Source organism: Engystomops pustulosus, chromosome 2, assembly GCF_040894005.1.
Source record: "Engystomops pustulosus chromosome 2, aEngPut4.maternal, whole genome shotgun sequence".
NCBI lineage: Eukaryota > Metazoa > Chordata > Amphibia > Anura > Leptodactylidae > Engystomops > Engystomops pustulosus.
This window is the reverse complement of record NC_092412.1, coordinates 201,806,888-201,819,567: the sequence shown is the minus strand read 5'-3', so window position 1 is coordinate 201,819,567 and position 12,680 is coordinate 201,806,888. Positions and strand designations below refer to the sequence as shown.

Genomic DNA, 12,680 nt, shown 5'->3' with positions numbered 1-12,680 from the left:
AACAGGTGGGTATGGGTTGTAGTTTGGGCACTTGGTATCTAAAAGGTTCGCCATCACTGCTATAATGTATAGTCTCTCTATATGCACAGCACTCTGGATCCAACATGGAAGCTTATCAAGGAGCATGTGACCAGTTCTTCAGTGGCCTCGAAGCACTGAATTGCCTTGAGTCTCCCCTACTGTGCACAACATTGGTCAGTAGAGGCCATGGAGGACTGGCCACACATTTTTCTAGAGTGTCCTGGATCTAATGGACTCTCACTTGAGTCCATTTGGGGCTTAAAACCTGTGTGCACCATCCAAACTTTAAAGACCATTATAATAAATCTTTATATTTGTAGAGCTGTCATATTCCCCAATGGATTAGGGCCCCTGCTCACAAGAGCTTACAGTCAGTAATGGCTCTACATCCCATTAGAAGAGCTCAGCAACACTCTCATTGTGAGATATCTTAGAACCACAGCGGAAATGATAAGGTGCAAAGTTGTGGCTGTCAATCTTATTTATAGGATGTGGCTAGAACTGTTATAGAAACATGACCCTGTTTCCATGTAATACATATTGTAGCATCTATGGGAAATGTATTTTAATACCAACTATATTTAATATTAACTTTAGCATTATATGGACAATGTATGATACTTTAGTCATCTATTTTGTGACTATTTATCAACCCTCCATGATGGTATCAAACAGTGTATATATGATTTATCTGTGCATGGTATGGTTTATTTATCTAAGGACTATCTAAGGATATCACTGTTTATCTGAGGTCCTATGTGAGCTATATACACTAAATACTAATAATGTATGCCACCACCCTGGAGCTACTGTCTATAACACTAGTATAAGAGCACCGAGCTGTGATCACTATAATAATATATTCAGAATAATGATGAGTTGATGATCATCATATATTTAGTCATTCTATTGTGGTCAAAGTCTAAACAATCAACATCTGCAAAGAGTTTGTATGTTCTCTCCGTATTTGCGTGGGTTTCCTCCAGGTCCTCCAGTTTCCTCCCACACTCCCAAACATACTGGTAGGTTGATTAGATTGTGAGGCTCATTGGGGACAGGGATCGATTTGGCAAACTCTGTGCAACGCTGTGGTGTGCTATATAAAGAATTATTATTATAATTATTATTATTATATGTATTTTAGCTTTTCTCCATGCCCCAGATCTTATGTAAAAAGAGAAATGTCTACAGAAAAATAAGTACTCTGACGACAATATACTACTTCCTTCCAAATTGTAGCTTTGAAGAATTGCTGGTAGTTGTTGTCCTGCAATAGATGAAGAGACACACATTGGAATATTAGTGCCTTTCTTACTGACTTACTCTCAGGCACATCTAGCCCCCCCAAACCAAAGGTTCTACCTCACTTTCTGCAATGAGTTGCTCTGCATGATGGTGTTAAAATGAGCCAGTGGCTCCTGTGAATTATAAAATGACCCCCCATTCTGTATTGTAATCCTGTGAATTGAGTCAGCCGGGTGTTTCTGAGCTGAGTCAGGCTGCAACACCCCCTTTCTCTACTATCCTCTAGTAATCACACCCCTGCACATGTTATTCACACCCCTTTATGTGCTGCAGCTTAGCAGAAGGCATGTGCAGGGGGCGTGTGCAGGGGGCATGTGCAGAGGGCATGTTTACAGGAGGACAGAGGAGGAGGAGGGTGTTGCATACTGACTCAGCTCAGGAACACCCGGCTACATGATAGGTTCCCTTTAAAGTTGACTTGTCGCCTCTTTCTGACTCTTTTAGTAAAATATTGTTTGTCCCATTATACTGTTTAACAATGCAAAAGTGTAAAATAATATAATACTATTATGTAATGATGGAAATAGTCGATTCATGTTAAATATATGGATGTTTCACAGCCCCGATGTCTCTAGCAAAATAGGAGTTTATGCTCATTATTTCTCTAACGCTCATTCAGAGGGAACATGGAAGTCATGATAGAGAAGTACTGATGTGAATAGAGCTGGTGGGTGAGAAAGAAAACTCAATATTAGCTCCAGCAGCACCAAACCTATGTTTGGTTGTTTCCCTTCTCAGAAGCTATAGTTTAATACACTAGAGAGCTGGCTGTCAGTCTTTAGATAATTATGTGGATTCAGCAAAGATTTTTAAGTAAATTTCACTCCAGAGCAAAAGGTTAAAAGAGACAAAGTTTTACTCCTTTACATAACACAAAGTTTGATAATAAGCTAGAAACCATTAAAGATCCTGCTTTTTTAGTACAACTTTTACAAATTTCACATTTTGTTTGTAGGTGTCACCTGTTTGAAATCTGGCTGTGCTAAAGGGTCCAAAGAGGATAAGAAAACGTGGATTGGCATCCTGTATCCTGAGTGTAAGTGGAATGTTTTGCATGCAGTGTACTGTATATGAACATGGTGTATAGATGTTGTGGCATTAGAAACAAGTTAAGAATTAAAATGAGCCTTTGCCTCATGTTTTTTCTATTCGTCTCAATCACTAATGTGGAAGCAGAAGCTGAATGAGAAAGATGTACAGTGTATTTTTTAGTGTTACACACTGTAACTATTTTGCATACCTTGTACAAAAACAAAGCTCCTTTCTCCCCATTATGTATTTGGAAATTTTGTAAAAAAAAAAGTTTCAGTTGAACTTTGTTTACAACATTAGACCAATCTCACATAGTTATAGAACTACTTAATACCTACATACACTTTTAATAAGAAGGTGAAAATAATGTACAACACTGCCTTAAACTCCACTGCAAAGGTCATTGGTAATAACTGTTAGATTAGTGATGAGCAGACCTGAACATGCAATGTTTAGATCCGTGCTGAACATCTCAGGATCAGACCTCCGGGTCTTAAGGGGTTAATCAGAGCTGCTGGGTCTAATTAGACCCAGTACAGCACTGATCACCTGTCCCCAGTGACAGGTGGGCATTTCCCCTTATAGATGCCTCAGTTACAGGGGAAAACTTGTAATAAAAAAAAATGTCCCTCAGGGGCCTTTTATTACCTCATGGGGGACATATAAAGTAAAAACACACACACACAAAAAAAAAAAAATTAACCTGTTCACTCTCCGCATCCGATATATCAGACGCTGAGCGCAGTGACATAATATATCGGGTGCAAGCCTGATTTTCATTTTGGACATCAGCCTGTCGTGAGTAGTAGTAGTAGTAGCGTGGAGGAGTAGTACTAGTAGCAAGGAGAAGTATTAGTAGTAGAACCCAAGAGAAGGCGCTTTCGTAGTAGTGCTGGAGTGCCTGGGACTTCTGAAGTGCCTAGGTACAAGGACAAGAGAGAGGATGTATCATGATTTTTGGGGTGTTTGTGTCCCATGGCAAGATGACATAATAGATATTTTGTACTATGCACTATCCATTATGCATCATCCTTGGGGTCCACCTGTGGGGTTAAAATGCTCACTACACCCCTAAATTAATTAATGTGTAGGGACGGACCTCTAATTCTCAGAGGTTTCTACTGTACTGATCCCTAAGAGCATCTACAAATGTTTTATGGTGCCAAAAAAAAATGTAAATGCCGGTACAAATGCGATTCTCTTCCGAGCCCTGCCATGTCTCCATCTTTTAGATTATTGCCACGTGCCCGGTAGAACCTGCTTTGGGGATTTTTGGGGAGTTTGTCTCCAGTGGCATGAATTGGGGAAAATACTTTTGACACTACAATGACAAATTAAGAGAAATTGCAAAAAAAATTTTATTCAACACCATTTAATTTGTGTTACATTTGAGCCAGTGTCTTATGGGATAAAATGCTCATACAACCCTAAATAAATTCTTTGATGGTTGCCCTTTCCTAAAATGCGGTCACTACTCGGGGGTTTCTATTGTACTGGTACCTCAGGGGTACCCCACCACCATTCCAGTGAAAAGGGTGCTCCAAAAGCTAGATTTTGCTTGTCACTTCTTAGGCCTGCTGTGTCCCCAGCCTGTAGACTGGGCCATTGCCATACCCATAGTAACCCACAGAATGATTTTTGGGGTTTAAATGTTCATACAACCCTAGATAAATTCTTTGAGGGGTGCCCTTTCCTAAAATTGGGTCACTACTTGGGTGGGGGTTCTATTATACTGGTACCTCAGGGGCACCCAACACCAGTCTAGTGACAAGGGTGCTCCAAAAGCAAAATTTCACTCCTTTCCTCAGCCCTCAGCCTGTCAATTTTTGGCACATGTGTGGTATTGCCATACTCAGGACAACCCACAGAATGATTTTTGGGGTGATTGTATAAAGTGCCATGAGTTGGACACAATATACAAGCCACTAAAATGACATTTACTGTGCATTAGATTTTTACCAGCATGTTGGGGGTTAAAATGCTCACCACACCCCCAGATAAATTCTTTGAGGGATTTAGTTTCCAAAATGGTATAATTTCTCAGGGGTTACTATTGCACTGGTACCTCACAGGTCCTGCGAACATGACATGGCACTCCATATCCAAACATCTGAAAGCAGAGCTGCAAAAGCAAAATTTTGCTACTTCCCTTCTCAGCCCTGCTGTGTGCCAAGCCTGTCAATTTTTGGCACATGTGTGGTATTGCCATACTTGGGATGACCCACAGAATGATTTTTAGGGTGTTTGCCTAAAGTGCATTAGATTTCGGCCAACATGTTGGGGGTTAAAATGATCACCCCCAACCCCAGATAAATCCTTTGAGGGGTCTAGTTTCCCAAATGGTGACATCTTTGGGGGTTTTCTATTGTACTGTTACTTCAGGGGCTCTTCAAGTACAATGTGGCACCACAAAATATTTGCAGATAAATTGGCCTTCCAATAGCCTAATCGTACATACTCTGGTCTGTGCGACTAAAGAGCAGTTGACATCCACATGTCTAGTATTGCCGTACTTGTTAGAAGCAGGGCAGAAATTTTAGGATGTATATTTACCTCAAATTCCTTCTGAATGTGTCCATTTTAGGGCTCAATGAGAATAATCTTATTCAAAAATTGACATTTCAAAATTTCCAATCCATCTTTGTTTGCTTCCAGAGAAAGATTTAAAGGGTTAACAGATTTCTCAAATGCTGATTTGAATAGTTTGAGATGTTGGGTTCATAAAATGGTGTTGTGGGGGTATATAGCACATAAGCCTTTGTAGGGCACTTCCAAACTGAATTGGTCACAAAAAATTTAGCATTTTCCAAATCTCTTGAAAATTTGAGAAGTTGCTACAAAAACTTGAAACTTTCTCAGATCCGTAAAAAAAAATTGAAATGTAAAACAAATTATGGAAATAAAAAGAAGACCAATAACAAAAGGTTTCTACAAAAAACTATTTATGGTATAGCTTTTTGTCTAAAAAGTAGAACATTTGAAACTTTGAAAATTGTCATTTTTTAAATTTTTTTAAAATTATTGAATTTTTACCCCCCAAAAAAAAGAAACCGATCACTGAAATGATACAACTAACATAAACTAAAATGTCTCACGAGAAAACAATCTCAAAATCACAAGGATATCTTACAGTGTTGAAAAGTTATTACCACAGGAAGAGACACTGGTCAAATAAAAAAAAAAGGTTTGAGCATTAACTTAAAAACAGGCTGCGTCAATAAGGAGTTAAAAAGCTTTTATTTAAAAAAATCTTTATGCTGGCATCAGTTATTACTGCTCTTATTAATTTTTGTTAGTCCGTCCTTCACAATGTATGTGCTATTACAGCAGCAATACATGTAGCTATGGCCTTGTTGGCAATAAAGTTACAGATTTTAACATTTGGATCAAGCACTTGACCGTATAATGTTTCTACAATAGGATAAAATCGGGTTGTGTTGTTTGGAAACTCTGAAAATGACTCAGAAATCCTTGGAAAGTAGAAAGTCAAACAATCTGGATGTGTATTTCATTCTTTAATTCCATTAGTAACCATTAACATTGGAATTTGACCTTCTGTTTTTTCATTATTGAATTTCATACCACAAAGCCAGGAAAGTCAGGATCCTCAATATCAGGATTCCTCTTCTGGATTTTCAAAAATTGTTCAAGACTTAAGTATAATAAATAGACCATTAACATATGTACTGGTGGATAGTTGTTCCTGGTTAATGTGTCAGTTGCACCAATATGAGTTTTTTAGATAATTATTTATTGTACTTGTTTTCCCCTTAGCAATCTATTGCTGCGGCTTCCACCAACCTCCCATATTTTGTTGTCAAATAGGCAGCATGTGACTGTTGCAGCCAGTCATCGATTAAAAAGGTGTCTTACCAGATGGATTTCTGGAGTCCAAGATAGTGTTAAGTCATAATGGTATTTATAGCTCTTCCTGCCCCTAGAGACAAAGCCTGAATTGATGACATTGATGTCCACTGACATATTGTGGGACTCCATACTGACACACCGGAGGTGGGAGGATGAATGAATGCAAGGTGGAGAAGCAGGGCTAAGGGTTATAGCAGGAGAAGCACTCTCTGAACGCCCCCCAAAGCATTTCAGTCTCACCTGGTTGTTACAAAATATGATTTTTGACGGGGGAAGACAACACAATCATGTTGGAGTTGAATTAAAAAACCAAAATATAAGAAACAAAAATACTGTAAGGGTAATACTCACTATGTCTCATTTCTATATACAAAAACTTCTTGTATCCCACTTATGTAGACAATTGCCGCATGTGCCCTACTTCTCTATTCTATGACTCACCTATGCCCCTCTCATATATCATGACCCCTTTGTTCCCCCATTCTTATAAACTATTATCCTTTGTGTCCCCAATCCTGTAGACAATCAATCCCAGGCCTAGACTCCTATGTAGCATACTATTATCCATTGGACCTCCTCTCCCATAGCTGATATGATCAGAACACAATGATGAAAGGCAAACTGACTTGAAACGCTCACATCAAAACCACTGCATTGTGCTTTTTCTCCTATGCATTACCACTAAAATCATTTTATGCTACAGCAAACTAAGCCTGTTCATGTAAAAGTTGCAAACTAAACCAGGCTTCAAAATATGTTCTCAAGAAGTGGTGTTATTCAGGGAACTAAAATAAGCAACAAGCAGACCTGGACCATCCAAGCTTGCTCTGATAATAGGTCACATGTCAGACATCTAACGCCCACCCACCAACCCACTGAAATCCTTAGAGAGGTCTAGCTGGATGCCCCGTTACAATACCTGGGCAATCCCTGTTCACTGTTACTCTGATGCAGAGACTGAGAATGGGGTAGAATTAGCTATTTATTAAACTAATCAGCCCCCTAGAAGGATGTCACAGAGGAAGTCAGGTGGTCAGAAGTGTTGGGCAGGTTATTTTTTAGGGCTCTCAATAACCTCTTTACAGCAATCCACTACTTCTTCTTGAAGCTTTAGTAGTCCATATAATAATGATTCTGCCCTCGCCATTATGGAAATCTGAACTTCCTCTTGTAAATGTTCTACAAGCTTTGGTCCTCTCAGTCATATATCTATGTGTGTCATATTAATTCTAACATTTGATGCTTATGAATTGTAATCTGAATATGTCTGTGCTTCCAGTTGAATCTGGTATATGGCAGAAAGGTATAGTCAGACTATGCATTACTGTCATCACATCTCAGAGCACTCTTACATCTGCCATGTGTTGAATTATCATATGTCACCAGTTGACTAAGCACAGCAAGGAAGCAATAAGGAGCTGGAGCTGAATGTGCTAGAGTAAGGAAAAGAAATTACTTTCTTCTTTCCTGTTTTATAAAGAAAAGGGAACAGACTTTTGCTCTGCTTGAATCTGTTTTTCTGGTTTTGGCAGAAGTAGTGAATTTCAGTTTCAGACAGTATATAGATGGGGCCATTGAGTGTGGGACATTGACAACGTAGAATAATGCCTGGGCTATACTAAAATTACAGAGCAGGTCTGATTCCTGCAAGTCTTTGTGCCCCGGGCAGTGACTTTCTATTGCCATCGGTGGTGTTGAGCAGCATTCACCCACTATGAATGTGTGCACTTTGTGTGCTGAAAACAAGGTAAACATGATCCTTTGTTTTTTGGGGGCTTTAGTCACCTGGAAGGCGACATGCTTGAATTACTAAGAAGTTCCGAACTCATACTGACCTGGCGTAGATCTCAGTCATATCCTTCACCAGGGTTTTGCAGTAGGTTATAGTAATTTGGCCACCTATTTCCCAAATAAAATGTTTTGTGGGTTTCAGAAGGGGCAGAGATTAATTTTTCTTATTTGTGACACCATTCACATATTACTTTGATGGTTCAAAGAGTAGCATGCTGAGTTACCATGTATCCCTAGCTCAAAGGAAGACTATGAGCTTACAAATCACACAATAAAAGGATTTTCAGTCAATCCTTCCCCATCTTCTTTCTGCATCTTCTTTCTACTATAGATGATGATAATAAAATGAGAGCACTATATATGTATACATATACACACATATAGATAGATAGATAGATAGATGTAGATATATATGTAGTTATAAATGTAATTCATGTGCAAAGAATTTAGTTTTAGCTTAAAGGAAACCTACCACTTCTGATGGTAGGTATGAGATGTAAACACCGGGCACCAGCTCAGGGTGAGCTGGTGCCGGAGCTTACCTTAGCTAGTGTTTTAAACCGCTATATCGCGGTTTAAACACATTTTGATTTACAGCCCCGAGGTAGCTTCGGCGCTGTGCGCGGCCGTGCGTGCATAACGCCTCGGGTACCTTCTATGGAGGCGCGCGCGCGCGCACGGCCGCGCGCAGCGCCGAAGCTACCTCGGGGCTGTAAATCAAAATGTGTTTAAACCGCGATATAGCGGTTTAAAACACTAGCTAAGGTAAGCTCCGGCACCAGCTCACCCTGAGCTGGTGCCCGGTGTTTACATCTCATACCTACCTTCAGAAGTGGTAGGTTTCTTTTAAGTTACCAATATTGCTGGGGAAAATGTGCAAAGCAAACAGGTGGACTTCAGCTACATCCCATAATGCCATAATGCATACATTTATTATATTCATTGTGAAAGCTTATATAAATATAGAATATAGCAATGAATTGCCATCTGCTAGCTATAGGAGACATGTAGAGAGATAAATAGACACATCATGTGATGGAAAATAAGTAAAGGTACTAGATATTGAAAAAGGCCTGTTCTAGCACGTGGTAATAAAATCTCTGTAAATGCCCATGTTACAACCAAAAGACCTTACAGTTATACATATAACATATACTGTAGTTACCTATACCTTTTTGATTAACCCCCTGCTCTTGGCTAATTATTTTTTAATCCCAGAGAACACTTTTAAATAAGCAGTTTAAACTAATTCCAATAAACATAAAAAGACCATCAATCTGTCCGTGACAAATAATGTTTTACGAAATATGATTTTCACTATGTATGTGATCTGGTAACTATATTATTGTTACTATAGACTGATACATTATTAAAAACCAAAGAAAAGTACAAGTAGTTTTCCAATCTCCAGCACTAATGCAGAATCCATCACTAAAGTATATAGAACACGATCTACAAGTATCCTGTTCCCATAAATACATATATATATCCTGTATATATTTCAGCCTGGCCTATCTGTACAGGTTATACAAACATCTGTCTGTCGGTGTCAAATTTGATAGAACTTATTTAGTATTTTGTAGTCCAAGTATTTTTTGTGCATATTCATGACTTTTTGTGTGCGGATTGCAGTTTGATTGAAAGAATAATCATTTTATCTTAGCTGTGGGATTGAAACAGCAAATACTAAATTAGAAAGAAAATAACATTCAGTTCTCCTGGTGAGGATAAGCGTAAATCCTCAGCCTAGCGTTCTGTATATCCATGTTTTTTCTTTTCACTAAAGCTGTCAAAGAAAAAAACCAATAGAACGAGAAATAATTTAAAATGGTTTATCCTTCATACTTTTAATGTGTTTTTCGAAAGGAAATATAATTGAACGTTTCAGTTCATAGAGAAGAGTTTTGTAGTTTCCTTTACATATTTATTTAAATATATGTATATTTGTTATTAGAAAAGCATATTTTTGGACACAACTTTTATTGTGTTTGTTGTGCAGTTTAGTTTCATGTAAAGTAAATGTCGCATTCCTAAAGATAATTTAGCTTTTTTTTATAGTGGCACTCATATTTGTTTAAATGTGGGAAAATGAATGTGGGAAAATGAATGCACCATGATAAGTATCATGCCTTAATAGTGTCACCCATACTGTACTTACCCACATAACTTTTCCGAGAATGTTTTCGGGACTTCCTATGGTATCACATGTTCTGGGGACTTCAGTTTTGGGGCAGTGCGCTCATAATTGAAAGAATGCCACTGGTTGGAGTGTCATGCAGATGTTCTTGCCACAACCCTCCAGCCAGAGACATGGGAGTGGTGTATACACAAATGTGCGCATTAACCCTGACTCGTTGGAAGTCCATAGGACAGTAATGGAGAACCTTTTAGGTACTGAGTACCAAAACTACAAGCAAAAGCCACATGTTTTTCCCAAAGAGCAAAATGCCAATTTAAAGTAACTCACAGGTTTCAAAAGTATTGACATCCTGAAGACACCAATACAGTAGAAAGAAGGAGAAATTTGGTCCCTTTAACAGGATGAATCATAGGTCCAGAGAAAGGGCTACAATGATAATCCAGCCTCCACACCTCATTGCTCCTCCTGCACTTTAAAATAGAGCTTAATGTTACACGTCCTGGGCTGCCTGTGACTGCAGGATGTGCTGGGTGATGGCCTGAGTGCCCACAAAGAGGACTCTGAGTGCCACCTCTGGCACCTGTGCCATAGGTTCGCCACTGCTCCCATAGGACATGGGGCATCACGAGAAGTTCAAGAAGCAGCTGCCAGTGGGTCATGCAACCTCCCTCTCTTATGGAGAGTAAGATTATCATGGAGAGAACAGTATGGATGACCCTATTAGGACACAGTACTTATCCTGGTAAACTTTCGTATATGTGTTCAATGCTTTTAAATGTCCATTTGGACTCATTTTAAATATATGAAAGTTAGATGGCACTCCCTTTAGCTGGTATAAGACTCAAAATCCTATGCATTGAAATTTGGCTTCCAGAAATTACCATTAGGGAGGAGCTAATTTTATTTATATTCTCAGTGTTGCTTTGGATAGTAAATAATTGATCTTAGCTATAACAAAATAAAATGGGTTAACAAAAAATATTTTGAAAATAAAATTTAAAAACCAAAGAGCAAGAAAGTTGCTCTGTTCATTTACTTACCAGCTATTTTCCCCTGTATTTTATTTTGCTTCCACACATCAGCACCCCCTCCCAGAGTTATTCCAGGAATGTGTCCCCTTCCCGGGGGAGTGGAGAGGTGTTGCAGTACACATCCCCAGCAGAGAGGTGCCATCTCTGTGTCTGACACCTATGATAGCTCCACCTCACCCACTAAATAAAGTAATCAAAAGGTATAGAGCGGCACTGTGAAATCCTGCATTAAGATCCTATGTGGGTGCAAGCTTCTTGGGGTCCGACTCGAGATCTTGGTACTTCAAAATCGAAGACAGGGAAGCAGCACTCCATAGTGAACAAGTATTTTTATTTCAACAGTGGAAAATACAACATTTCAGCTTTCTCGATGTAGCCATTCTCAAGCATACAACATTTCAGCTATCTCAATGTAGCCATTCTCAAGCTTGCTATTGATACTCCAGTCATATCCAGTGCTTCAGTGATCTAAGATTATATAAAGGGGTTGGCCACTTTACCTTATCTTTTTTGTAATGTGCATGTAAGTGTGGGGGGAGGGATATTAGGTAGTTTACCAATATCCGTTTTCTACCAAATGTTCTTCATTGTTTCTTGATAAGTAACGTGAAGCCTCCTGACTTTTACCTCATCAGCCAGACATTCCTCTCCCTAAAATGGCCACAGATGAAGGGTCGTGTGATCTCTAACTGTCCATGAGCAATCACCCTGTCAAGACCTTAAAGATATATTTATGAATACTATCATAAGGTGATTGTTCATGGGCAATTGGAGATCACATGACCCTTCATCTGCGGCCATTTTATGGACAGGAATGTCTGGCTGATGAGGTAAAAGACAGGAGGCTTCACTTTACATATCATGAAAGCAGAGCAGAATTTATTATAGATTTATATTTATAAATTATTGAAAATCCTGTCCCTACATTATAAAAAACTGTGGGAAATCCCTTTAACAACAAACATAAGTTGTCTTATACTAAGAATGTCCTTTGTTGCCTAGGACAACCAGAGCTGAGCTGAGCTGTGATTGGTTGCTATCCAGACTAACTACCACCACAATGGTTCCTATAGTTTGTAAAATATGCTTAGTAACCTAATGCCAAAGTGTGGGGTGAGGATTTACACTCAAAACACTCACAGGGGATGCTGTGCAAGAAAAATCTCTAGAAGTTCCCCATTTCTTATAATTGAAACCTTTAAATAATACTGTTGTTCCAATTCATTCTTTACTTGGCTAGTGTAACTCCCTACTGATTGGTCTTCCCCTCACTAAATCTCTCCTCTTCAGTCTATTTTTAATGCAGCAGCCGGGCTTGTCTTTCAGACCCAATGCTATGCAGATGCCTCCAGTCTGTGCCAGTCACCGCACTGGTTGTCTGTCTCCTACCAAATACAGTTTCAAATAATAACCCTTACCCACAAAGCTCTGTACAGTCATGCATCTTTCTTTGTACCTCTTCTCTCTCATCTCAGTCTATCACCCTGTCATGC

General features: G+C 39.0%; 1 protein-coding gene across 2 annotated transcripts in view; it reads left to right on the top strand.

The window, feature by feature from the left end:
• The window catches only part of TBL1X (transducin beta like 1 X-linked), a 195,241-nt gene that overhangs the window by 67,435 nt on the left and 115,126 nt on the right, over window positions 1-12,680 (top strand). For both annotated transcript variants that reach the window (XM_072137842.1, XM_072137841.1), the window contains exon 3: window positions 2,282-2,362. The gene's annotated coding sequence lies outside the window, so the exon portion shown is untranslated. The remainder of the gene's footprint in view (window positions 1-2,281; window positions 2,363-12,680) is intronic.